General features: G+C 46.2%; 1 long non-coding RNA gene across 1 annotated transcript; it reads right to left on the bottom strand.

Annotated features, from left to right (window-relative positions):
• LOC144256847 (uncharacterized) lies at positions 1-23,732 on the bottom strand. The gene is made up of 3 exons (XR_013344284.1): positions 23,652-23,732; positions 21,330-21,414; positions 1-132 (listed from the first exon to the last, which is right to left on the bottom strand). It is a non-coding gene; the product is annotated as an uncharacterized LOC144256847 (long non-coding RNA).
• Between the last annotated feature and the right edge of the window lie 3,089 nt (positions 23,733-26,821).

The following is a 26,821-nucleotide window of genomic DNA, read 5'->3' as shown; positions in this document are numbered from 1 at the left end:
TGTGGGTCTCTGAGCCCCATCTCTTAGAGGAGCCCTTTGTGTTGCCGATGGATGAGTGTGAAATGAAATGATGACAATCTTGTTGCTGGGATAGTTCGGCGCAGACTGATCGGAGATGGAATCCTGCATTCACTGTAAGAAAAGGGGGAGAAACAACACAGATTTTAGGCTATAGAGACAAACTGATCCCCTCATAATACGAATACCCAAATTCCTATTTGGGTAAATCATTGCATTAAAGTTCAAGACTTGGTTTTAAAAACACAGCAAATCTTTGCTTTGGAATATTCAGGCTACATTCAAACCTAACTCTGCAATTAGGACCTGGAATTCAATCCTGAGTTGTTTTTTGTTTTTGTTTTGTTTTGTTTTGTTTTGTTTTTTGCCAAAGTTACAAAAACAAATAAGATATTGTTGTTATTATTAGTAATAGCACATAAAAAATTAGTGATTATTAACTAACTTCATGGAGACATTTATAAAACCAGCCATTGTCCCAGCCAAACAGGAGGACTGGATTCTGTCCTAGTCCCTCCCTGAATTTGCTCCAGGACTTTTGCTGTATCATGTAGATTGAGCCTCAGTTTCCTCTTCTGTCAGATGAAGAGTTTAGATAATGTGCATTTCCATGGATCCCTAGGCACCTCTAGGAAAGGCAGAAATAGAAGCATCAGAATATAATGTCATATGTGACTCACTGTACTAGAGTGGTGGAGGGTGCAGATTGGACACTCTGAGAGCATTCTAGGAGTATTTTGGTAAGAAAGGCCTGGGCCTTCCCCCAGTGTGCAGATGAATACAACCATAAATGTAATATCAAGAATCCCTGAGCATAGGAATGAATTTGGGCTCTGAACCACAAATGGCTATGTTATGGAGACTGCTAAGGAGCTGTATTGTGATGCTGTGGGTGCAACAATGTCAGCCTTCAAGGTAGTAAAGCCAGAAAAGCAGCAGCAGAAAAGCCAGGACTGTTTATACTGCAGAAGCAGGGAGCCCTGGACAGACAAGGAAAACAGCCTTTTCCTGCAGGGGACTCAAAGAATGGGCTCTACTTGGCCAGAACACACCCCATTTCCCACCCCTTGAGGAGGCTACGGTCCATGACAGTTCCATCAAGCCTGGAAAAAAATGAAAGTTTGCAACCAGAACTCTGCAAACTGCTTTCTTGCTCTTTTTTGTTTTCCATGATTGATGGATGTACTTGTAAGGAAGTTCAGCCTGATAAGTCATTTCCTCCTCCAAAAGAATTTGACTCACCTCTAATTCACCTCCTATGAGTCTTCTCAGGACCAGACAACCCTGGTTTTTTTCTGAGTTCTAATATATCATGTTTTTTTTTTTTTTTTTTTTTTTTTACTCAAGCCCCCACAAGTAGTGGGGCCTGTGCAGGAAGCCCAGGCTGGGACTGTGTCCTAATCCTGCTTCTCTGCAACAAATCCAGCTCATCTCTCATTTCCGCTCAAGGAAACAGTAGGATAATGCTGCCCAGACCCTCAGGACCCTGGGGCCCACATGTCTTCTAGACTACCCCCCAAATCTTCAAAGTCTTGGAGGAAAGCAAAAATATGCTCCTGTAATGTTTTCTTCTTTTTTTTTTTCTGCTGGGTGCCTATGTGTATAGAGGAACATGCACACTCACACACACAAACGCACAGGCACACTCACAGGCAAACACGCATGGAGCATGTGCTGTGAGTAGTATCCACACATTAGCAGACCCATCAGGGTGGGCACAGGGAGTGATGGATAGAATGAGCTTTGGGAAAGACAGCTCTGCCACACCAGCCCAGCTACATTAGGAGATAAAGTGGCAATTGTACCTGTGTCCTATAGAAAATGCTCTCAGCCTGCACAGGGAGGAACTAGCTGTACTTGCAGGCTGCTCAACTTTTCACCCACTATTCTGTGAGCCATTACTGACTATCCACAAGGTGTGTCCGCCATGGTCTGTGTGCCCCACAGAGATGGCCCAGAGCAGGCCCAGATGACATCATCCGCCTGCCAGGTAAGTGCTCCCCAGAGAGCATCAAGTCCTAGACAAGCAAGGACAGGTGGTGGCTAATGTCATGGAAAACTCCTACGGCAGCAGGTGAGTCACTGAAGGAGAATCAGAGGAGCTGGGGAGGAGGGGCCACTTGCCATCCTTGGGGGAAGGGGATTCTGGGCAGAGGCTGGACAGCTTCATCAGGTCCATATCGGTGGCAGCTCAGAGCCGTGCCAAAGCTTGGCCTAGGGACTTCCTTCTAAAACTCCGCTAATGCTGAGGTTGGTGAGGATGCATCTCACCAACTGAGCCTGCTGAGGAACAGCCTAGGAGTGGACTGTCTGAATAAAATGCATGATGGGTTCTAAGAAAGAAGAATGGCTAAGGAAGAGAGAGGACCTGGGGGATACTCTCACCACTGCACTTCAGCTTGAGAGAGAGACTTGGGCAGCCATTGAAGCTGCTGCCCTTGTCCTGGGGCACATGGAAATGTGAACTCTAGAGATGTTTCTCTTCCTGCAGTCTTCCCTTTCCTTTCCCTTCAAATTTTGTGCCTCAATATTCCCAAGTAAAAAAAGCAAGAACAAAAAATACCAACATTTATTGGGTTCTTACCAGACACATTTATTATTCATCTATTTAATCTCAAGGGAGACCTGAGGCAGGATAGGAAGTAGAAACCGCCTGCTCATTTTTCTGACTTTTGTTACCTAGAACTCTAAGCCCCTGGGAGAATTGGAGAGGTAGAGCGGGCAGAGTCAGCATCTCAAAGATACTAGCTGGGGAGAAGGCTCCACTCCTGAGAAACACATATGTTATTTGTCTTTAAATTTCCAGTGTAACATCTGGTAGTTATTCAATGAATGTTTGTAGAATGACAGTTTGAACCAGAACAAAAACGTGTTGTAGGTGATCTATTCAATAGATCAGCATTTCTCAAAGTGGGATACAGGGGCCTTTGAAGCATCCTAGATCCTTTTATAATAATCTTCTGACTATAAGTTGCTTCTTTCATTCTCATTCTCTCATGGTGACGTTTTCAGATGCCATATAATTTTGTAACTGATTGAATATGAAAGGAGTAGAACAACCTCATTGTCTTCTCTTAAAAAGATTTGTAAAATGTAAAATAATGACATTTTTAATTGTTTTGTTTGTGTGTGTATGTGTGTGTGAAAATATAGTTAATACACTGGTTTTTATATATTTTTAAATGTATTAATATATGCATTTTATTTTTTTCTCAGCTTTAAAATGTTTAGTGCAGTGTATTTTGACAGATATGATCCATGTAAACAAGAGGACTTGGGGATTATCAATAAATTTTCAAAGTGCAAATGGGTCATGAGACCACCATGTTTGAGAATCACTGATACAGACAAAGACCAACAAGAAAGGGTAGGAAATAAGGGAGAACAAATTTGCAAGTGGCTCTTTGCCCTTGAGCAAGCCATTCGACAACTCCCTGGTGTCATCTCTAAATGAAGATGCTGGCCAGATGTGCTCCAAGGTCCATCATCTTTAAGTCTCTCACTCCTGGTTCTTTCGCCAGCAGAGGCAGACACTGGAAATGCAGTAAGTCAGAGACCCTCACTGAAACATGGCTCCCGGAGTACACCAGGGGAATGCCACAGGAAGGGTCCCGTCTAAAAATAACTGCCCTAAGACCTGGGGTCAGAGGGCTCCTCCCTGAGTTAGGAGGAGAGAGATGATGTCAGTGCCAGGAACGGGCAGCATTCCTGGGCTGCTCAGGTCTGTGGCTGACTGCTCAGGAATTCAAGATCCTTTTAGTCCTCCAGAAATGTCACCACTAATCTCCGCCTGAGCCCAGAGCCTGTGCATGTGTGTGTGTGTGAGCACACGCTTGCGCACACGCTCCATTGCATTCAAGAAAGTAATCCGATATAGGCTCTGACGTCTTTTCGGGGAAAACTTGCATTGAAACAAAGTTCAGAGCCTTATTTTTCAGAAAGCCACAGCCCTGTTTTGTCCTCAGCAAGCAAAAGTGCTAGGGAGAGGGTGGGGCTGGAAGTCCTGGAGGTGATGGTAACCTGCCCTCCTCCAGCCCCCCTTGCCCTGTCCCCGGCTATTGCTGAAGCCACGCTCTCTTGTGGGGTTCTTGGAGGACTACTCTGAAACACTGTTATAAATACCCAATAATAAACAAACATGAGTTATTTCTGAAATGTACCCAGGAATAGCCAACTGCCCAAATAGTCAAGGTTGTTCTTCAGATCCTGGGAAAGATAGAAATGTGGGTATGGTTTATTTTTCCATTACCCAAAAAAGAATCATTGGTCATTTATGTCTAATTTTAGTGTTCTGTTACCACTTTTTTAATCTTATCATTTTGGGGAATGAGAGAAGAGGGAGGAGGGAGAGAGATTGGGAAAGAGTTGGGGTCAGGGGACAGAAAATGAAGAAAAGAGCAAACAGGGAAGGAAGAGCCCATAATTCCACTCCAGCACTTGGGATGACATTCAGAAGAACAGGATAGTCTGGGCCATAATGCTCCCTGTTAGTCTGAATTATAAAGACCCAAGATGGCGGGTAAGCCATAGAGGAATGCTATAAACTTTCAAATCCCCAAAGAATCAGACTACAAATGGAAATACAAATAGCTGAGATAAAAAAGAGGAGCCATAGTAAATACTGGAGCTGACTTGGTGCATCAGAAAGTGTTCTCATCTCCAGGAAAAGAGCAATGCCCACACAATCCCCATTTTTTTTTTCCCTTGACTGTTAAGACTCAACATGTTCAGCAGATTTACTGGGGCATTGCCAAGAAAATATTTTCAGTACTAGATGAGCAAGTTGATACTGGCAATGTTGACCTTGTTCTTGGGAAAGGCTGGTGAAACACAACTGTGCCCTCCATATCTCAGGGGACACAATCCTACGCAGCTGAAATTCCTCCTGGCCAGGTTCTCCCTTATAAGACAAGGACCCAAGAGTCCTAATACTGGCCAGACATTGCACCATCTTCCTAAGAAGTTGGAGCTGGAATCCTTAAAGCAGTCTCAGGATCAACCGAATCCCCTCCTTTGCTTCTAATTTACTCTCTAGACTCCACCTTCATCCAACCTGGACCATATCTGGCTATCTCCCTAGCTGCAGTTGGCTTCTGGCACTTTGTGGATTGACTTTGCTTTTGGCCCTCCTGGTCTCAGCTCTCCCCAGAGGATCTCATTGGACACAAGCTTCTTTCTTTCTCCATACCCTCTGCTAAACCAACCCTAGGCAAACAAGCTCTTAATAGAACCCCTTGCTCCTGAAGAATTAGGGTCATACATCAGTATTCTGCTTTAAGCCCCAAACACGTTATTCCTGTTCTATCCTCTACACAGATCCAACATCTAGGGTTTGACCCTCCTGATGAAGTGTTCACAGGAAGCTCATTCACCTTCCTGGGTATTCTTTGCATTCTGAAAAAGAAAAAAATTAGTTTCAATGAAGCAAGAAAACATTTCAAGTCTTAACTAAGGCCTTCCTCCGGAGCTGCTCCCATAAATGACACAACCCTGAGCGGCAGCTACCCCAAAAGCTAACACCCTGAGACTGCAGGTCACAAAGCCTCCAACAGATCTTGAATTATATGTCCTGACAGGTTGGAATTTGTAATAGATTGTGAGATAATGATGAGCTTGACTTCCAAAATGAAGTAACTGGCCCCTGGTAGAAAAGACAGAAAGAGACCAGATTCTCTCATATTCTTGGACTGAGGATACACATTTGCAAGAGGTCTCAGAGAATTGAGGAAAGAGTCTGTGGTTATACAGCAAAGTGAAACCAACTGGTCCAGAAAAATCTCAGACTATGACCTTTGTTCATGAGCCTTTTCGCCACCATATGCAGCCATCTGAATCCCCAACAAGCCATGCAGAGAAAATGTTTTTGTAACACACTCACCTTCTCCTCATCCTAAGCTTGAATGAGTTTGGAGTAAAAGAAACGGCCTCTTCCTAGGACTTATTAATATGATTTGTGCCATTTGTATTAAAAAACCACTCCACTTAATATTATCTACACACTGTGTGTATTGTTTCCCTACTGGCAATTATATGGCTATATCTGGGAGTGGAATAAATCAAGTTTAACACAGACAGTACTTCAGAATATAAGGCAAAGAGTTCATACTGTTTGGGTCTCGTGGAAGGATGAGTTTGGGACGAGACCAGATAAAAAGACCTTAAATACTGAAATTTGAAAATATTTTCTATGATCAAGGAGATGATTTTTCTCCCTTACTTAATTTTTAGGAGAGAAATTTTTTCAATAACTAAGCCTGTTGTGCTTAAGGGGTTTGCTTCAATTATGCCAAGAATTCAAAAGAAAAGACAGAGGTGAATGGGCAGGAAAAGGCACATGTGATTGCCACCTGAGCCACTCTGCCAGATGTCCATGACAGCCTCCTGAAGGCAGGGTGCAAAGAGAGGCTTTGAGTTAGATCATAATTGTAGCTTCAAATTGGGCAACTAAATTTTAATTACCAAGAGTGACCAGAAAGCTGTGGAATCTGCTCAAGTTCTTGTTGGAGGGGAAGAGGGTAGGAGAGCTACCACTGGGGGCACTTGCTGAAACATTTCAATGCACAGGTCCCATCATTTGTGAAACTGTTGAAGATTGAAGTGTTCATTAGCGTGTCCATGTTTCTGGGGAAGACCTGGAATGTGGGGCTAACACTGAGGCCCAAGGAGAGAATCAGTATGGGATTTGAACAATGTTCCTCACGCAGCTTGATTCCCAAACCTCGGTTGAAAATACCCCATTAGTTTCCAGAACAGGCATCTGCCACACTAAGTACCATTCCTCATAAAACCTAATAAGCAATACATATCTGCACCTAAAAATAAAATCCAGCTTCAAAACAAGCCTACAGGGTTATATACAGCACACGGGGCAAGGGAAATGGAAAGATTGAGCTCCTGCTCTCTAAAACAAAAACAAAAACTCTTGCCAACCAGCGAGCATGGACCTTGTGGAGCAGCCCTATAAAGATCTTCATTGTGCTCTTACTGTCTCTTCTGTGGCCACAATTTCCCCTAACATAGACCCTGATGATTCCCAGATGCCTCCAGAAGACCTTGCTGGCTTGGTTAATATGTCTTTTAGCTTCTTCTCTCAAATCCCAGCCTACTTGCTTACAGCACTGAGACTTGGGGAGATCCACACCTGTGCAAACCAGCTCCTGTATACGACATTTGTACTCAGAACTGCTTTAGCAGAAGTTGATGAAGTTGCTCTAAGAATCTTAATGAGGCCTAATGGCCTCTCTGGCTTCAGATTGCTTCAACAAATGAGAATCTGTTACATCCTAGCAAAGAAAGCCAAGAGTTAGGGAGGGATGGTGTTGTCTGAGTTGCTTTCAGGACTTAAAATAATGCATATTATTGGAGCCATAAATTCTTTAAAGAATCAAGTATATCCACTTACGTGATATATTTGTAATGACAAGCCCAGGACTGGAGATCAGAAGACAAAAGCTCATTCAAATTCCATCACTTTCCAGTGTTTATTTTGGGAGTCAGTCTTGTCCCCTCCCTGAGCCTCCATCTCCCTCCGTATAAACTCAAAGGAGGGAATGGGGACCTCTAAGTTCCCTTCTGGTTCTGCCAGCACCTAGTTGGTCTTCCTGGGTAAATCCCACTCCAGCTTAACTTTTAGCAATGGTGTCTTCTGGTGTCCAGTGATGGAGCCATGTGGGTCCCCACTTCACCACTGCTTCAGTGGCTCCCACTGCCATGGCCCAGGTGTGTGCATGAGTTCCTCTGCTTGCGCAGCCTGCCTCCTAATAAATGTCCCCCCACACCTGTAGGCCAGGGTTCAGCACGAACAAGGGGCCTAGTTACAGGCTGTAGCATCTTTTCTTCACGAGATGATGGGAGTTTTGCAACATAGGAAAGGGGGTTGAGCTGAACGTAGACTGCAGTGAGGTGCTGTTTGTCATTTCCAATCCAAGAATGCAAAGAATGAAGAGTCCACGCATCATCACCAACTGGGCAGGTGGAGGTTTTCTAAGACTGGGCTCTGAGGAAAATTACCTGTCAGTTTGGTCCTCAGGGTTAAGGCTGGTATAAAGAAGCTTTTCTCATGTTTTCCATGGGGAAACTGAGACAGGAAGGTACTTTTTGACCCTTCCATGGTCACGTGAGCTAGAGTTAATATGTATGCAGAAGGAAAATATCCAGCCCTGCAGGAGGAGGGGCAGAGGTATGCACAAGCAAAGGTGAGCCATTCCATCCTGCAGGTAGGCGCTGGACACCACAGGGGCCCTAGGACAGGGTGAGAAGCTGGACCTGTGCCTGCTTTCTTTCCCATATATGAGTTGTACATTTGGACCCAATTCTGACTGTGAAAGGAGGAGTCTTTCTAGAACTGCTGTCTCTTCATTTTCAAAGAAAAAGTAACTTTCAGGGAAGCCCTCCCTCTCACCCCAACTATCTCTCAAACCTACTTCTTCCCTTGCTGAGCCAGAACTTTCAGCCTCAGAAGTTCAGCTTTTGGGGGGGCAGGCAGGAGGTAGGGTATTAGCCCCCCATTGTGAGATCTTTCACAAAAATCAGAGTGCTGTGGGAAGGCCACGTATGCTGGCACCTCAAATGTGGCCATTGTGGTAAATGAACCATAAATCCTGCAAGGTCGAAAGGGAGAAAGATCTCTCTGGGTCTTAGATCATTTTCAGTTTTCTTAAGCGTGTTTTTGTTTGGTTTAGTTTGGCTGAAGGCGGTGGGACATCAGAGTACCAAGTGGGGAGAGTTACGGGAAAGGGGATGTGAGAAATTGCTGCTCCTCCAAGAGCAGAAGGAATACAGACGAGGAGGAACACAGTCCGGTATTTCCCTGGGAACACCCGATGGGCCATGCAGGCAAATATCACCAGCGTTCACATATTGGCAATACTGCTTGGGTCCTTCAATGGCAAGTTCAACTAAGAAGGTCTTGTCTTCTAGAAGGTATTCTAAAATCTGTGAAATGAACTCTCCCAACATGAGACATGCTACTTACTGTAAACCCACTGAAATGTATTGGGTAACTGAAGGCAAGAAGCATCACACTAAAATAACGTTTGACAGATAAGGAAACTGAGGCCCAGAAAGAGGACCCCTTACACAAATATCCTCCACTACAGCTCAGGTGACCCTCCCTTCCCAGTCTCTTTGCATCATTCCTGACCTCTGAAAAGGGCCTAGTTGGGGCAATACATGACTTGATGACTCAAATGTTAGCCCAGGATTTAAGAGACTAGACAAATGAAAAATACCAACCACCAGGTCACCAGGTTTGATGAGTCTGCTCTAAGATCCATGGAAGTGAACTGAGATTAGAATGAAAAATGTCTCAGAGCTCAAGGGGGGAGCTGGGAAGGGGGGCCTCCCTTTCCAGGAGATAGAGTACATGCTGTCTGCCACTCAGAACTCCTCTCTCCCATTTGCAGCAAAATGGATGGAATTGGGGAGATTATGTTAAATGAAATAATCCAGACACAGGAAGACAAGAACCACATGTAATGCTAAATAAGTAAATAAATGTCAACCTGAAAGTTGAATAATGAGTACTAGGGATAGGAAAGGGGCCAGGGATAGTGGCAAGGGAAGATGGAAGAAGGGTGGTTAGATTTGACCGATGCACACTGTATATAAATAGGAACTATCACACTGGACCCCGTATGTACAGTTATGAATTAACAAAACAGATTACAGAAAAGAAAGAGAGAGAAAAGAGGGGAGAAAATAATTTCTCTGTCCCTTTCTGTGGCCAATGAGTCACCCGGGTCCCTGCCTCATATCTGGGGCTGCTGGAGTGCCTGATCCTTTCACACTCCTGACCTAGAAAGTTCTAGGTTCACTTATTGAACTCTGTGATCACAAAGGCGCTGTTAGAGCCGTAAGGCAGATGGGAGGGGCTGCTTATCTCATCGCTGTCAACACACAGTTGTTTAGTCACTAAGCACTTGCAAGCACAGGTTCAACAGCCATGACCGACAGCAATCACCAAGGTGTCCCTCGGAGTTGTGAGGGGAGAGTACACGGTCAGGAAGTGTGAGGCAAGCCCTTGTTTGGCAGTTCAGGAATTCGAAGCCAAGGAGAAAAAAAGGGAGGGCTTTCTGGCACAGTTTAATATTTAAAAGGTATGAGGGACCCTGAGTCATATCTCAGCTTCCCCTATTTTTCTCCCTTCTGGGAACCTGTGCACGCTGCTCGGTTGTTTTCATTCACCTTTGGACAGGTGAGAGAAGGAATGTGGCAGGACTGGTGCATTCTTTTTAAAAGTGAGAAAACCAAGACCCAGAAAAGAAAAGCAGACCTCTCTCCATACTCAGGGGCAGAGCTGAGCAGAGTCCAACCTCCCCTGCTGGACCTCCACTTACTGCCCACCTAGGGGGCAGCATGGTTTTGCCCGACTCTGAGCTGTTCCTCACCACCTGAGTGACGGCTGGTCTGGCTGGCCATTCCCCATCCAGGACAGGCTCCAATAGTGGAACAGGTCCTAGGTTTGCATTCAGACCTGGAGCTGCATCTCCTAAATCTGTTAATCCTTCACTATATTTTCACCAGGCTACTTTTAGGACCTAAAGAAGCACTCCCTGGTTGATCTCCAAGAACCCATCCATCTCTGATGGATCTAGGTTAAATAACAGAGCTTCTTTCTTTTGGTTTGTATACTTGGGGAAATTATTTGTGTAAGAACTCAAAATGTACAAGCTATGGTGTAATGTTTGTATTCAATCAATATACAGATGTGGGCATGGAAGGATGCTAATGTCCCTGAGGGCAGGTACCAAATCTGCCTTGTTCCTTTCTATATCCCAGACCCTGGTCCAGTTCTGCACATCATGGTGAGAGTGCACAGAATATATCTTAAGTGAATGATTGTTCTATATGTGGATAGAACCAATTCAACAGCCAAACAGATTCACCGAGCCCCTAAGTTCTTCGTCTTGTTCACAGCCCCTAAGGCATATTGTTAATTAGAATATTTTTGTAGACTTTGGTAGTCTTCATTTCTGCTCACCAATGCTAAAGCCACTAGGGAACCTGGATCCATGTCCAGTCACTTTAGCACCAGAATAGCCCATTGACAAGCCTTGTCTGCACCTCATCTTCACCCTCCAGGCACCCCCAGGCTCTGCAGGACCCCAGCACCGAGTGAAGGGTGAACACGTCAGCCCTGTGTCACAGGTCTATTGTTGGTGTGCCTGGCCTATACATTCTTGTGTGCATGTGGTACTGTGGTACGTGTCTAACACAAGTTCCCAGAAGGCAGCAGCTCTGCCATGGAGAATGAATGGTCTGCTTCTCTGTGCCAGCTTTGCCAGCGTGAAGGCTTATGCAGAGCTCAGTCTCTCAGCCAAGGGAGAGAAAGCAAGAGTCTGAAGGCCCTATCCTCTTCTCTCAGCCTCAACTCCTGACAACTGAGAAGAGATACCTGTTGTCTCTCTGGGTAATTCCCTCTCTCTTGGCCTTCTTTAGTAAATCTAGGAAAGACTCCAAAAAGGAAATCTATTAGGTTTCCAAATAGCATCAGAAAGATGAGAACAAAGAACAGTCTACCTTCACCAGCCAAATTGCCAACTCCCTCCCACCTCCATGTCCCTACCCTGCACGCCCTCTGTGGGCAACTTCTCTGTCTTTCCTTCTCTCTGTTATTTCCTGTCCCTCATTTATTCTTCACTCAACATTTGAGAACTTAGTTTGTGCTCAATTTTATGCTTGTCCCTGAATATACAAAGATGACTAGGCCACATCCCAGCCCTCGAGGTCGAAACTGAAGCCCAGCTAAGAGGAAAAGCTTGCCTTCAAGTCACATTGAAAGGTGGTAGGAATAGGAAAGAGAAGTGGGGTGGAGAAACCAAGTCCATATCTATTTCTTTTTGCACATCAACAGTCTAAAGAGTTGGCCAGTCCCAGAAATCTGGGCTGCTTTGGGGTTTACTTGGAAACATGAATTACCTTATAAAAAGAAAAGGTTTATTTTGACTCATAGTCTTAGAGGTTCCAATCCATATTCAGTTGACCTGGTTGTTTTGGGCTTGCATTGAGGCAGCACATCATGGTGGGAGCATATGGAAGAACAAACCTTCCCACTTCGAAGCCAGGAAGCATAAGAAAGAGGAAGGCTGGGGTTCCACAACCACCTTCAAAGACACACCCCGAATCACCTAAAGACCTCCCACTAGGCCCCACTTCTTAAAGATTCTACCACTTCCTACTAGTGCCACACTGGAGACCAAGCCCTTAAAATATGGGATTTGGGGAGATATTCATAATCTAAACTATAGCATGAGGACTTGAATTTTATTCACTTAAGGTCCTGGTGCCCAACGTCCAAATGTGTGAGGAACCTAGCAAGCTGAGGGACAGGTAGACTCCCTTAGCCTTGCTGATGAGGAAATACAATGCAAACAAGTACACAACCCACGGAGTCTTGGAAAACCATGCTTATAAGAGGGGCCAGCGGCCTGTGGGTTGTGTTTACAGGTCCCACAGAACTGTGGTGGAGGTCTGCATGATGGACAGCTCCCAGAGAGACAGTACCTGGTCATTCACAGTCCCTGCACCTGGAAAAGTTCTTCTCCATACTGAGCCCCATAGGAGACTGACCCTCCCTCCAGGTCTCTACTTCTCCTTCCGGTAGACAGTAAAACAATTCATGCATGTTCACAAGGATGAGTGGAAGGCCCCAGTCCAGGCTGTGACCATGGGGCTGCTTCTGACCTTGTCCTATTCCAGATGAACCCCAGCTTCTGTGAAGGATTGGAGGCTGCAGATGAGAGACATGCTGCTTTGCCAGTCTGAGTACTTAGATGGACATCCCTGGGGACAAGAGAAGGCTATAGGTCACGTCTGTGCCACTCTACTCTCAGGCAAACAAAAGCCTCCACTGGTCTTTCTTTGGAAGCCTTGCTTATCATAGGGAAATTCATCAACTTCAAAAGTGCTGCTTATGTTGTAGGGGGAAGGGAGGGAGCTCATGGCCATTTAACTAAACTTTGGGACCACTTTATGGAAGGTTTTTCAGGAAATGGAGGTCATCCAGGAAGCAGGACCCTGGCTGTGTTTAGCTCTACCCACTGGCCTTGGCAATCATGGAACAATCCAGAAATCCACATAACCGACCCACCCTAAGCTCAGTATTTTGGTTCGGTGTGTTTTGTACCATCTCATCACTAACCCTGTGGTTTTCAAATGCCTCCTCCCTGACTCTGTTCCACTAGGTTTCTCTCTCCCCAGAGGAGTTTGCTGCCCAAAGCCAAAATAAATACTGGGAATTGGAACAGAGGAGGACTTTTCCAAGGGAGTGTCTGCTGGCACCTTTTTCTCCGCAGTCCGCACCCCTTCCCCACCTGCACTTCAGCTGCGAGCCCTGGCTAGTACTGGAGTTTCACAGATCTCAGATTTCATAGCCAAAGCTAAGATTCAACTAATGTTCTCCTACGGCAACTCAATGCAAGTAAACAATCTTCATGAAGTTAACAGATATTTTTACCACTCTGAGATTCGAATGGCACTCCATTTAGCAATTGGTTTTCATTCTTCTTGGTTGTGATGTTTCAGCTATTTCTTCCTTTTCTTTCATCTTTAGCATGAATATTTATTTTGTTTTCGAGAGTACTTAGATAAGGTGGGTTCCTACAAGCATTTGGTCATTTATTCTCATGTTGTTCAGTGACCACAATTAGCCGGTCCTATCCAGACTCTACCCTTAAATCACACATAGGGGCCTTAGTTAGGCCTGTTTTCACTCAAAAACATGAATGTATATGCTAAAAAGCCTTCGGTTCCCAAACAAGTCATTTTGTAATGATGTAGGAAGACTTTGAAGCCTACTCCAAAGTTTATGAAGAAGTGATTCCCAAAGGAGGAATGATAAAAAGCTACCTGATAACATGCAGCATTCCTCAAATGGGCTTTCATAGACACAGCACTAGAGTAAAACTCATTAAATAATAATTAATTAGGCCAGGTGTGTGGTGTCTGCCTGTAAGCTCAGGCTGAGGCAGAACATGACAAGTTTGAGGCCTACCTGGGAAACTTAGATCCTGGCTCAAAATGAAAGATAAAAGAGCTAGAAATGCAGCTCATCTGCCTTGCATGTGTGAAGCTCTGGGTTCAATCCCTAATACTGCTAAAAACAAAATAAGAATAACAATAAGGTATTCAATAATAACTCTATGCCAGTCCTGGGCTAAACAGGTTTATATATTATTTGATTTGGTTCTCCCAATAGCTCCAGTAATTTTTTTTTTCTTTCTGTGCTGGGGATTGAACCCAGGTCTTTGCTCATGCTACTCAAGCACTCAGCCACTGAGCTACATCTCTACACCTCCAGCTCTGTAATAAATATTTTTAAACTCATTTCAAATCAATGCATAGGGAGACACAGGGTGACTCAAGGGCATATTCCAGTCTGGCTGGACTGCCTAGAATTGAGGCTGGGGCTCTTAACCACTGGGGTCCTGGCTTCTGATTCTGATTCCCCTGGTCATATACTCAGCAGCTGGGATGAATTACTTTTCTCCTAGCTAGGGGTGTAGCTCAGTGGTAGAGATGTGCTTAGAATGCACAAGGCCCTGGGTTCAAATCTTGACATTAAATCAATTCATAATTACTTTTCTCCCATGAAAAGTAATTTTTCTACCTCTTTATTTTGCAGGAGGCTTTGTTATCAATCATGCACTCAAAGAATGTCAATGGCCTGCACCTGATAAGGTGCTTGGGCAGCAAATAGGAAGCAGCCCCCAGATTGTCATGAAGATTAAATGAGATGATGTGTCTAGATCACTCAGTCCAGCGCCTGGCATATAGTTGGCATCCATTGATGGGAGCTGGCTAGTAACAATAGCTCCTCCAAACCTTCCCGGACCACCCATGGCTGCCAAACTCTCTTCTTCTACACCAACTCCACGACCCTCCTCAAGCACCTGTTCTGAATCTGTCTCCCACTTGCTAATAAAGTTCAGCTCCGACACACCCTGTACCCATAGGCATCTAGTCAAGTGCTCAAGGCATAGAAAAGACTCAAAAACACTAGCAGGTCAATCCCAAAATGTTCTCCACCTGCAACACCAGGCACCTCTCATCCCCCTCCACTGTGCTGGGTCCTAGTCCCTCTCTTCCTATCAAAGCTAATTGAGACAGTCAGACCTGGCCTCCAGGTACCAAATGAAATGATTTCTTTTGAACAGCTAGTTCCCTAGCCCCAGTCACTTTTGTCCTCAGGGATTCAAGTATTTTTACAAACCCCTGAAGCTTGATGTCATCAGATGTCAGGGGGACTTTCTCCACTGCCAGTGAGCCAACTTCAGAGCCAAGCTTGAAATCAGAAAATGTAGGAAAGTTGGTGAAGTTTTGCATTTTCTTTGAGTTTTAGACTGGGCAGAGACCCCTGGCCCCCAGTCCCAAGGAGACTTTGGGGGAGTAATGAGATCATGTCTGCAGAGGTCCCCAGGCCCTTGGAAAAAGATCCCTCTGTAATTTTTTGGAAAAGCCTTCTCCTTCCAGCCATTTCTGCTCACACCGTCTCATTTTTCCTGTCTGGCTGCAGCCACCACCAGCAGCCCGCGGAGCTTGCCAAATTTCCATTGACTGGTTCTCTCGTCTTCTCAGGCTGTTGGGTTTCTCCCCTCAGGATCAGATGTAGGTCTGATCACGTGAGCAGAGTTTAAAATTGTGTGGTCCCCACCAATCATTTAATCCTTCAGAAAACTGTCATAAAGGATGTCTGGGGACTTGGGGGAGGATACATGTTTTGTTTTGTTATTTTATGCATTCCCTCACTCTGTCTGGATATAAGGATCCAGGGAGGGGGAAGGCAGGTTTCCTTGGTAAGGAATGTACTATGAGGGAGTACAGTATCTTGGACTCTGAGGATCCTTTGTCTGCCCCCAGCTTAGAGGGTTTTCTTTTCCTGGCTTCTCAGTGTACGCAGGTGGCTGTGGGTAGGAAGCCTCAGAGGCTTCCTGAACAACTCTACCCCACACTCGATGGGCCTGGGCTCCAGTTCCATCTCTCCTGTTGATTTTCTTGATAATGGATGATAAATCCCTTCTCATCTCTGGTTTCCATCACTGATCTGTGAGATGGTCACTCATGCCTGGCCTTCCACAATGTCCAATAGGAATGGAAAATGTTTCTGAAGGGTCACTTCCCTAAAGAGCCACTGGGGCAGGTAGATGAGGACAGCTGTGTACACTGTGAGAGCAGCAAAGGACTGCTGGGGGGCGGGGGGGGGGCAGCAATAGAACAGGAGGAGTGGCGGAGGGTGAGCTAAGCCAGGGAAGACTGGCTTCCCCATGGCCGATACCAGAAGGGACGGGAAAGGTAGGCAGGGCCTTTGACGCTATATGAAGGAATTTCAAGTTTACCCTGAGGACCAAGAGCTTTTATCAGAATATTGACAGAATATGGCAAAAACAGAGGCAGGAAGACTCTGGCAGCTCATCCTACAGAGGTCATAGAGGTCATAGATACAGAGCAAGTAGAAGACCCAGAGAAACCCAGCAACTCCAAAACCATCAAGCAAGCTAGTGCCCTCAGCCAGGCACGGGGGCACACACCTATAATCCCAGTGACTAGGAGGCTGAGACAGGAAGATCTCAAGTTCAAGGCCAACCTAGACAACATAGCAAGACATTATCTTAGGGAGAGAAAAAAAAAACAATTATCTTTTATTTTTTGGAAGTAGGAAGTACAACTATCCCACATTCCTGATGAGGAAGCAGAGCCTCAGAAAGGCTCATTTGGGATGGCAACTGATTTCTCAAATATGGTGGGGAGGTCAGTTCTTACTGAGCCTTAATAAGCAGCTAGTGTTAGAAAGAAGGACAAGAGCTGGGCATGGTGGCCCACGCCTGTAATCCCAGTGGTTCAGGAGGCTGGGTTAGGAGGATCCCAAGTTCCAAGCCAGCCTCAGCAACTTAGTGAGACCCTAAGCAACTTAGTAAGACTATGTCTCAAAATAAAAAGGGCTGGAGATCTGACTCAGTGGTTAAGCACCCCTGACTTCAATTCCCTGGAACCAAACACAAAGAAAAAGAAAAGAGAATAAGAAATGCCTGCAGCCACTGCCTGAGCCCTTGGAGCAGCTGTCCGGGGCCAGTGCACTGGGTGGGTGGACTGTGACGGGCAGCTGACTGGGCAAATGCCGTGGAGGCAGAGCCCTGGCTGGTTCTGTGAAACCACAAGCCTGAACTTTTTTGCCACACATTTTGGGAGCTTCAGCATTTCCTCTTTGGAGAAAGGACACCCAGCACTCCAGGCCAAGGCAGGCGGGTAATCAGTAACAGCTGCGGCCTCTGCTGGCCGAGGGTCAAGGCTCCAGCCCTGCACTTGGCCCTGTGGTTTTGTAGCCTGGCAGAGCTTCCAGGTCTCCATGCACAGAGCCCCATTCTGTTTCAAGCCAGCTGTCTGAAACAGCCCACCTGTCAATCTCCAGAATGAAACTGGAACAGTGTAGGTCCCTATTCAATGATGAAATGACGGATAAGCCAGTGAATGAATGAATGAAGTAGGGAGTGAATGAATGAATGAATACGTGAATCCACCCCTTCTCCTGTTAAAGGTAGTCTCTGGACAACTTCTGTCTGAACCTAATGGACTTCGAAACACTGTGTTAAGAAGGGACTGCTCAGTTTCAGTACCCAGCCCCAACTCTCACAGATTATAGCAACACAGAGCTGGCTATCGGCGAGACCTCTCCTCCTGCAGGATCGCTCACCCTCCTGCCCACCGCAGGGTCAGCCTCCACACCGTGGGGAGTATAATGTCTCCAAGCCCCAGCACAGGCCCAAGGCCACTGCTGCTCAACATTGCAGAGGAGTAAGAGGAAATCCCATTCAGAAGGAAGCAGGAGACTTGGGTTAGGGAGCCTGGGCCCCACGCGCTGGGACCTGAGAGTAAATAGCTAAACTGCACAGGCCTTGAGCAGAACATGTGGAAGGAGTTAACAGGAAAATAACCCTGCCAGGCCCTCATCAGAGAGGTTGAGGTTGCCTGGAGGTGAGGAAGGGGTGGTGGGAACAGGGGACTGAAGGCTCGCCTGCCCTCAGCCGGGAGGATGCAGCCTGTTCCTCCAGACACATTTCCTCCCCTTGGAGGGTTTCATGTGGGAAGCGCCAGCCAGAGGCAAAACATTCAGCCCTCCTCCACCGGGCATCCCCTCCCTTCTCCTTACCCGATTCCCATGCCCCTCACGCAGCCCCTTTCTCCTAGGACAGGGAAGACCCCACTGAAGCAGAGCCCCACAGCCCAGGCATCCACGGCTCTTGACATCATTGCTGAAAGTGGTTTGGAAGTGAATCCACTTCTGGGTTTGTTCTGAGGCCAAGATGCATGTTTTTAGTTTTTTGCCTTTTTCCTTCTCTGTGAACTTGTTGTGACTGGGTTTGGGGCCCGCAGGGGGAAGGAGATTGCGCAGGCTGTCGGGAAAGTGGTCCAGCCCCCTGAGGGGGCTTCAGCTTGCAGGGAGGCCTTGGACAGGATCCCTTAGTCTTGTGAACAGGGATGCTGGGGTGGCCCACAGGCCACAGAGTCCCAGGAGCAGCAAAAGGAAGGCAGAAGGAGCCACCAAGAAGGCAGGTTAGGGTCAGGGTTGATGAGCAAAGGAGACAGAGAAGGGAGAGCAGGAGGAGAGAGGGTCCTAGAGGAGACTCTGGTCTCCCCTTGTGTCCTGGACTGTGCAGAGCTGAGGCAGCATGTCATCCACCTTGAGCCAATAGTTTCTCATTTGCTTGGAATAGCACAAAGTCAGAGTTTAGCTTCTGGCCTCTAGAGCCCACTAGGACAAAAGAAATGCCAGGAGCCCCTGAGACGCCCTATGCTTGGTGACACCCACTACCCCCTCCTGGAGGTGACAGCAGGAGCAGGCGGGGCACGTGTGGCCAGGGTTACAGAGAGGCACTGGGGGCACCACCAGCATTCCACAGTGACCGCAGCCTGGGAAATGCCGAAGACACCGCCTCAGACTAAACAGAAGATAGGAAAACACTGGTTCAGGAAAATTGCTATTTTTACATCTCTCTTCCCAGAATTTCAGGGTACCAAGCAGAAGGTGCCACCGAGAAGGCAGGTTAGGGTCAGGGTTGATACAATCTAAAAAAATACAATCGAAAGAAAGAAAGAAAAAAAAGAAAGAAAGGAAGGAAGGAAGGAAGGAAGGAAGGAAGGAAGGAAAGAAAGAAAGAAAGAAAGAAAGAAAGAAAGAAAGAAAGAAAGAAAGAAAGAAAGAAAGAAAGAGAAAGAAAGAAAGAAAGAAAGAAAGAAAGAAAGAAAGAAAGAAAGAAAGAAAGAAAGAAAGAAAGAAAGAAAGAAAAAGGTAATCAAAAGGATACAGAGTGGGGGGTGGAGGGAAAACCCACTAATGAAAATGATTTATTCCTTCAACACATTTCTACAGCATTATTTCCCCCTGGGTAACTAAAAGATGCATGTTCCACCCCGCCCCAGACCTACAGAACCACTCCAGCATGGGGTGGGGTGGGGTGGGGAGACCCCAGGACTCCACAGCAGCACCATGCTGACTCTGCACCCTAAATAAGGGGCCAGATGTCAAGGCACTGAGAGGTCTAAATGCGACAGAATCCACAGCAGCGTTCTAGACGCACTATAAATAAGCCACTAATCACAACTGCTGGTTGCAGTGGCGTCTGAACAAAGCCACCTGAGAGTTATTGTCGGTGACTACAAGTGCTGGAGTGAATGGGTGGAATTTGTTCTGGGGGACGGGGGTGGGGGTCTATTCTCCTGCTTTTTTTTTTTTTTTTACCCAAACTCAGCAGCTCCTCCAGGCTTGGCAGCAGAAAGGTGGAAAGGTCTAGTCTCCAGATTCTGAAGTCACCTAACAGCCTGTGCCCAGTCTCCATCTCCTGCAACAGTGCCATGGATTCACAAGGGTTGTTGAGGGTTGAGAGAGCAGAGGCCTTGTAAGATACAGGCTAAGTCAGCCCAGGTCCAGACAGCACCAGAGCTGACCTGGCCCCCACGGGAGTCCCTTCCGCAGGCCAGGCTGGTGTCCCAGCGCCATCGTGTGACCAAACATCTAAACAACAGGCTGCATGCAAATCGGGCCTGGGCTGCCTACCAGCTTGACCCCTACCTACACCTTACCCCTTCCCAGGGTCACAGTCAGCAACATTAAGGAAGCCTGTACATCAACGAATTAAGACTATAAATTTGTACCTATCTAGAGGCTGTAAAATACTGTGGGATGAGCCTTTGGCTCATTCATGAAAACCAAAGACACAGAAAACCCTGGGTTTAAAGGAGCTTGTTGGCAACACTTAAAAGCTAGCTTTATTAAGGTACAGGGGTGCAGTGGGATAGGAGGAATCATTCCTAATGTTCTATAGCACAGTGGGATAACTACAGTTGAGAACATGTAATTGAATAATTTTCCCTATTGACTCAATTAACAAGGTAATTGAATAATTAAGAAATTACTTCTTGAATTGAGTAATATGAATAGAGGTCATAAAAGCCAAGGGACCAGGTCCCACTGTATCACAGGGGTCCCTCAAAGAGCTGTGCCTCCAGCAAGTTCTTATTAAACTAAAAAAAAAAAAAATACATGTCCAGGAATAAGGAGCACAATGAGCCATTTTCCTTTGCTTTGTGGGTTTTCCCCTTCTCTGAGAACAGATCCTGAGGAGTTGTGGCCAGGCCACCACCAGGATGGTGAAGTCACAGGAGAACAGTTGAGACAAAGAGATCCATGCCTCCCCACAATGCAGAAGCAGTGAGAAAGTGGGTCAGGTACAGAGGTCCTCCGCTGTACCCACTCTGCCTTAGAATGGAAAGTTTCAGCTCCTAGACCTTCCTGTGTGCAAATTAGGGAAGAGAGCAGCACTTCCCCAATGGGCGAGGTGAGGAGATGTGACACAGTGGGCACTCCAGAGTGGGCACCATCTTAACTGCACACACATATACACACATGTGTGCCTGCATACACAATTTATACCTACACTTGTCTTTGCTGTTGTCTCTCAGGTAGGCCCTGAGCCTCCACCAGTGGCAGGAGGAGCCCCTGCTGTGAGAACAATGCTGTGGAGGTACCAGGGACTGCAGAAGGCCATGCTTCTGACATAAATGTCGTCCCTCTGTCCCTAGCTTTGCTGACTCTGGTTGCGGCCTGGTGCTATACCTTCTCAGACCCTCCCTCCAGGCTCTTTGCATCAGAAATCCTGGGCCTCTCTGCCCAGGTGTCCTGGTTGCCCCAAGTCTGAACCATCTTGGGACAGTTACTAATTCACCCATCTACTCGGCACAGTCACTGAAATTCACATTCCAGCTTGAAACTGCAAAAACATTTACCCACTAACCGCAGAAGCTCCTGACCAAGCACTGACCATTGGACCCCTTGGCATCTCCATGGGTTCCCTCTGCTGCCCGCACCAGGTCTCCCCGATGGCTGCATCAGGGCTCAGTGTCCACCTGGAAATGAAAGAGAAAAAATTGCTGAGATGTGCAGAGCCAGGTACAGTTAGAAGATCGAGGGGGACCAGCACACAGCGGGGGCAGCCAGGGACCCCAGAAACCACTGTTCATCCTGCCTTTCATTCAGCAAACAATTACAGAGCTTGTTCTCCCAGCCAGGCCATGTGCTGGGCACAGGATGATGGGAAGCAGGACCTGGTCCCTAGCCTTAAAGCACACTCCCAGTATGGAGAAACTTACAGACACATAAATAATTAGAATCAAGTATGAGATGAATTATAGAATTGAAAATCAAGTGCTTTGGGTAAAGTTGTAAGCCCAGGAAGAATTCACACGTTTGAGGAAGAACCTTGGAGGAAAGGTTTACAGGGTGGGAAATGATTTTTGAGCCCTGAAAGATCAAGAGGATTCTCCTCTTCATCCCAGTCTGAAATATCTTTCAAAATGAAATAGAGATGGGCAGTGAACACCTGGACATGTTTCACACCCACAATCCACCCCATTAACACGATTGTTTGAGAATAGTGTTCAGATTACACTGGAATTTAAAATGTTCAGTCCCTCTAAATTCCCATGTTTTTCTCCACAAATGAGCCCAATTGTAATATCTACCTCATAGCCTCGCTCTGAGAATTACTAAAATAATAAAGTACAAGCCTCACTGTTAAAAAAAATTAAAAAATTAAAAATAAAATGTTCAGTCCCATGACTGGGGATATAGCTCAGTAGGTAGAGTGCTCGCCTCACATGCACAAAGCCCTGGGTTACAATCTCCAGCACTGCAAAAAATAATAAATAAAAAAATGTTCAGTCCCCAAACTCATAAATATCAGAATCAACAGATAAGTCTGCTCCCATTAGGAATTCTGGGCATGGTCTTAGCTAGTGAGTTCCAGCTGCCATTACAAGGTACCATAGACTATGTGGCTAAAATAATAGGAGCTCACTTTCCCACAGTTCTGAAGTCTGAAAGTCCAAGATCAGGACATCAGATCCTATCTGATCAGGACCTGCCTTTATGACCACATTTAACCTTCACTATCTCCTTAAAGACCCTACCTCCAAATTCAGTCACATGGGGAGTCAGATCTCCAAAAGGTGAATGGTGTAGAGACACAGTTCACTCCATAAAAAACATTCCCAGAAATGTGTTGTTGTTGTTTTTTTTTTTAAAGGCCAAGTTGAAAAGAGAGAACATCAGTAAGGAAAGAGCTGGACAGGAAGAGGCCATGTCCAAGACGGGCTTCCCAGAGTGCTGCCAAGATGGGTGATACCAGAAACCCAGAGCACCATCCAGGCATCCCCAAACTCAAGGAGAGGCCTGGAGGGTGCAGATCCCTCTTTTCTCTTTCAGTTCTCCTTCACTATCATGCTGAATTGTCCTCAGCCCAGACCCACTCTGGGGGTGGGCAGGAGTGATGGGAAAGAACAGAGAGACCACCAGGCTGTGTCCCTGGAGGACTCAGCTCTTTGGGTCTGGGGGCTTACGGACTTCCTACTGCACCTTGTACCCCACAGCACTGGGGGCGGGTATCTGCAGGGTGTCAGCTCTGGTTTGGAAAAAACAAAGCCTGGGCTCAGAGAAGTCCTGCCTTCTCAGTAAGCACTTCCACATGAAACAGATTAGAGTGGGTGATCAAGAAGCATCTTAGAAACGACTCCCCTAGAAGCCGGGCACAGTGTTACACACATGCAATCTCAGCAGCTCAGGAGGCTGGGAACACACCACTAGCCCAGGTGAATGTCCTGTTTTCCTAAAGGACCAGATGTCCTAGTTTGGGCAAAAGGACCTCTTGGAAAAAAAAGAGCATACCACCAAGGACTCACTCCAAGTTATTGCCAGAAGGTAGAGGAACTGTCTCCACCCTGCCACTCTTCCTGGAAGCAATGGCTTCCCAATATGGGGTGTTCCATCCTGGCATTCACAGTGACATGCCAAGGCCCTGGCTGCAGGGACCATTAGCCAGAGGAACTTTTTCGGCAAGTTAAATTTTTCTTCTGCTTCTCAGTATTTTCCCATGTGCAAAATGGAACAGCTCTTACTGCCACTGCTCAGGGGCAGAACTTTACAAGGGCCTTGAATGGTTTGGAAATAAGACAACAACACAATTCAAGGTGGCTTGTCCTCAAGGATACATAGATACGAGAGAGATTTATCCAAGGTCTTTAGATCTCTCCCATTCATCAATCATTTACTTCAGTGTTCTGAACATCACGAGGAAAATGATTCACACCTGGCAAGAGGTAACCAGCGGTCATCTGTGGGCACAAAGTGCAAATGATTATAGTGTTTGGTTTCCAGGGCTCCGATGCTTGGCTGCAGCTGGAAGTCTAACAAGGGGCAACAGAGAGAAACACAATAAGACTCTTTGCAGCCAAGATCTGCAAAGCCCATTTCCAGGGACTCCAGCTCAGGAAACCTAGTGTGGAGCAATTTCTCTAGGAAGTAGGAAAGGAAGGAACACAGTCCATAATGGAAAAGGGACCTCTGCTGAGGCCTGACATGCCTAATTCTCTTAGATTCCCACAGAGGGCTCCTTAGAACACTATACTTCAAAGGCCATCAATTCAAATGAGTCTAGAAACTAAAATGAGAGAAGATGGTGCACAGGAAAATGCAGTAGATTAGAAAAGTGGTTCTCAAAGTGTGGCTCCTCCCGACACCCCACCTGCACCTTCTGGAACTTACAAGAAATGCAAACTCTTAGGCATCCTCTGAGACTTAATCATTGGGAACTGTGGGGGTAGGGCCCAGCAATCTGTAGTTTAACAAGCCCTCCAGATCATGCTGATAATTGGTTTAAGAACCAATTAAATGTTTCTTTTTCTTTCTTTCTTTCTTCTTTTTTTTTTTGAACCAGATATTGAACTCAGGAGCACTGGGCCACTGAACTACATCCTCAACTCTATTTTGTATTTTATTTAGAGACAGGGTCTCACTGAGTTGCTTAGCACCTCTGTTTTGATAAGGCTGGCTTTGAATTCCATCCTCCTGTCTCAGGCTCCCAAGCCACTGGGATTACATGAGTGTGCACCCAGCAGTTAAATGTTTCTTGAAGGCAAAGAGTTTATTGTTGTAGTCTGGACTGGGTATCCAAATATCACTTGTAATACTTGTTTCTGTGAAGAAATGTGTTCTGAACGGGGTGTGGTGACACATGTCTGTAATCCCAGCAGCTCAGGTGGCTGAGGCAGGAGGATTGTGAGTTCAAAGCCAGCCTCAGCAAAAGCAGGTGCTCACCAATTCAGTGAGACCCTGTCTCTAAATAAAATACAAAATAGGACTGGGGATGTGTCTCAGTGGCCCAGTGCTTCTGAGTTCAATCCCCAGTACCCCCCCAAAAATGTGTTGTGGTTCACAAATGGCACCTTCCCACTGTGCCCTTGTGTGACACAGGGCTAGATTTCAAGTACCTCCTTTATAAGGGCGTGGATCCCATTCACAAAACCTCTTCATCACCTCTTCCCTCCCAAAGTCCTGGCCTCCTAATACCGTTGTGCTGGGGGTGAGGGTTTCAACCTATAAGAGCATCACCCCTACCCTGCATGTCCCTGGAGGCAGTATCTGTTCCAGGGCCCACTCCCTGAGAAACAGACTGGGAGATCCTTCAGGGCCGAGAGCTGTTTTATGTTTTCATATCCTTAGCGCCCATCAAGGAACCTAAAATACAACAATGATCAAAAAGAAAACAAAAGAAGGGTGAGGAGGAATGGGAAGGAAAGGAGACAGAGAAGCAGAGTGAACACCCATTCCCTCTTGTCCCTCTTGGCCTCTGTCCCAAGCACAGCGGAATGAGCTAGCTTCAGGGTTCGATTAACACCGAGAAGCAAGCAAGAGCTTGGCATACAGACTGGTAAATGAAGGACACATCCTGGCTCAGAGTCAGGGACAAACTCCCCCCAGCTTCAAAATCTCTCTTCACAAGAACCACACACCTGGAAACCATCTTCTAGGAAATCAACTGTTATTTAAGCAAATAAATGTGTGTGTGTGTGTGTGTGTGTGTGTGTGTGTGTGTGTGTGACAGAGAGAGAGAGAGAGAGAGAGAGAGAGAGAGAGAGATATCTTTCATGAATCTTTTCTCCCTTTATTATTGTTTGGAGACATTAGGCTTTTACTAAGCACCCTGTTTAGATTGGGCCAATTTAAGACATACTTTCATTCAAATTGCCAGAGATCACAGGACTTTCCTGCCAACATAACTAAGGCCTAGTCATCAAAGCCATGTGGTACTATAATGGAGAAAAGAGAAAAAGCAAAGGCCCCAAGATCTGGAAATGTTTTCTAGGCCACTGCAGAGACAGTGAGCCGTGAAGAGGTGGGGGCATCATCCGGAGCCTGCCTGCAGCTCAGCTGCTCCCAACATGAGTGGGCTGAGGAGCTTTATTCTCTGAGCCAGTTATATGCTCACTTTGGTGAATAAAGGAACTCAACCACTTAGGAGGGAAGAGTGTTGCCCCTAGAAAGAAAGCACAAGCAGTCTTCTAACAAAATAAGGGGCAGAAGTGGACATTCTTTTTGTCCTAAGTGACTTCCAAGCTCTCTGCAGACTCATCTAGAAGTATAGATGGGATAATGCAGGTAGCTTTTCTGTAGTCCAGGTAGAGGCCAGACTTCCTCCCCAGCAGACCACAAGCAACCCAGGGATGGACACCTGCGGCTGGGATCCCATGAAGCCCCTCCCCCTCTCTGCCCCAAGCCTTTTACTTGCAGAGGGCAGGTAGTGCCCAGACCAGCACTGGCTGGAGACAGATGGTGCAGCTGCGGGGTGGGCCCTTATTTGGAGGCAATTTTTGATCTCTCCAAAGGGTAGGTTGTGAAACTGTGGCCTTTGTCCAGAACCATATCTGGAAGGCTCCTCATCACCTGGAGGCCAAGGAAGCTAAGTCAGAGCAAATGAGGCTGATTGGGGAATAAGACTTCATGCATCACTCTCCTTCAGACAAGCTGAGGGTCATCCAATCACTCTCCAAAATAGAATTTCCAATTTATTCCCCATTAATAGTTTCTAATTGTCCATAAGGTACATCAACATTAGAAAACTGTCAGATCTTTCAACATTTTTTCAAGATGATGGTATATGGCATCATTTTGTTGAATTAAATATTCATTAATTTGCATTTCTTGTGAATGTAAATGTTTTTCTTACCAGCTCAGTCTGCGAGCCATGGGGTATGACTAAGGAGTTTAAAGGCCTTGTTTATTTGACAAAGGGAGATCCAAAAAGAGATGGTGGAATAGATCTTATAATCCAAACCACAAACTCACAGCAATAGGAAGCTGAGGGGATTTTTAAAGCAGGATTCAGTTTATAAGAGTCACACAGAGGGGCTGGGATTGTGGCTCAGCGGTAGATCACTCGTCTAGGCCCTGGGTTTGATCTCAGCACCACATAAAAAAAAT

The sequence above is a fragment of the Urocitellus parryii genome, chromosome 9, assembly GCF_045843805.1.
Source record: "Urocitellus parryii isolate mUroPar1 chromosome 9, mUroPar1.hap1, whole genome shotgun sequence".
Taxonomy (NCBI): Eukaryota; Metazoa; Chordata; class Mammalia; order Rodentia; family Sciuridae; genus Urocitellus; species Urocitellus parryii.
This window is presented reverse-complemented; position numbering and strand designations above follow the sequence as displayed.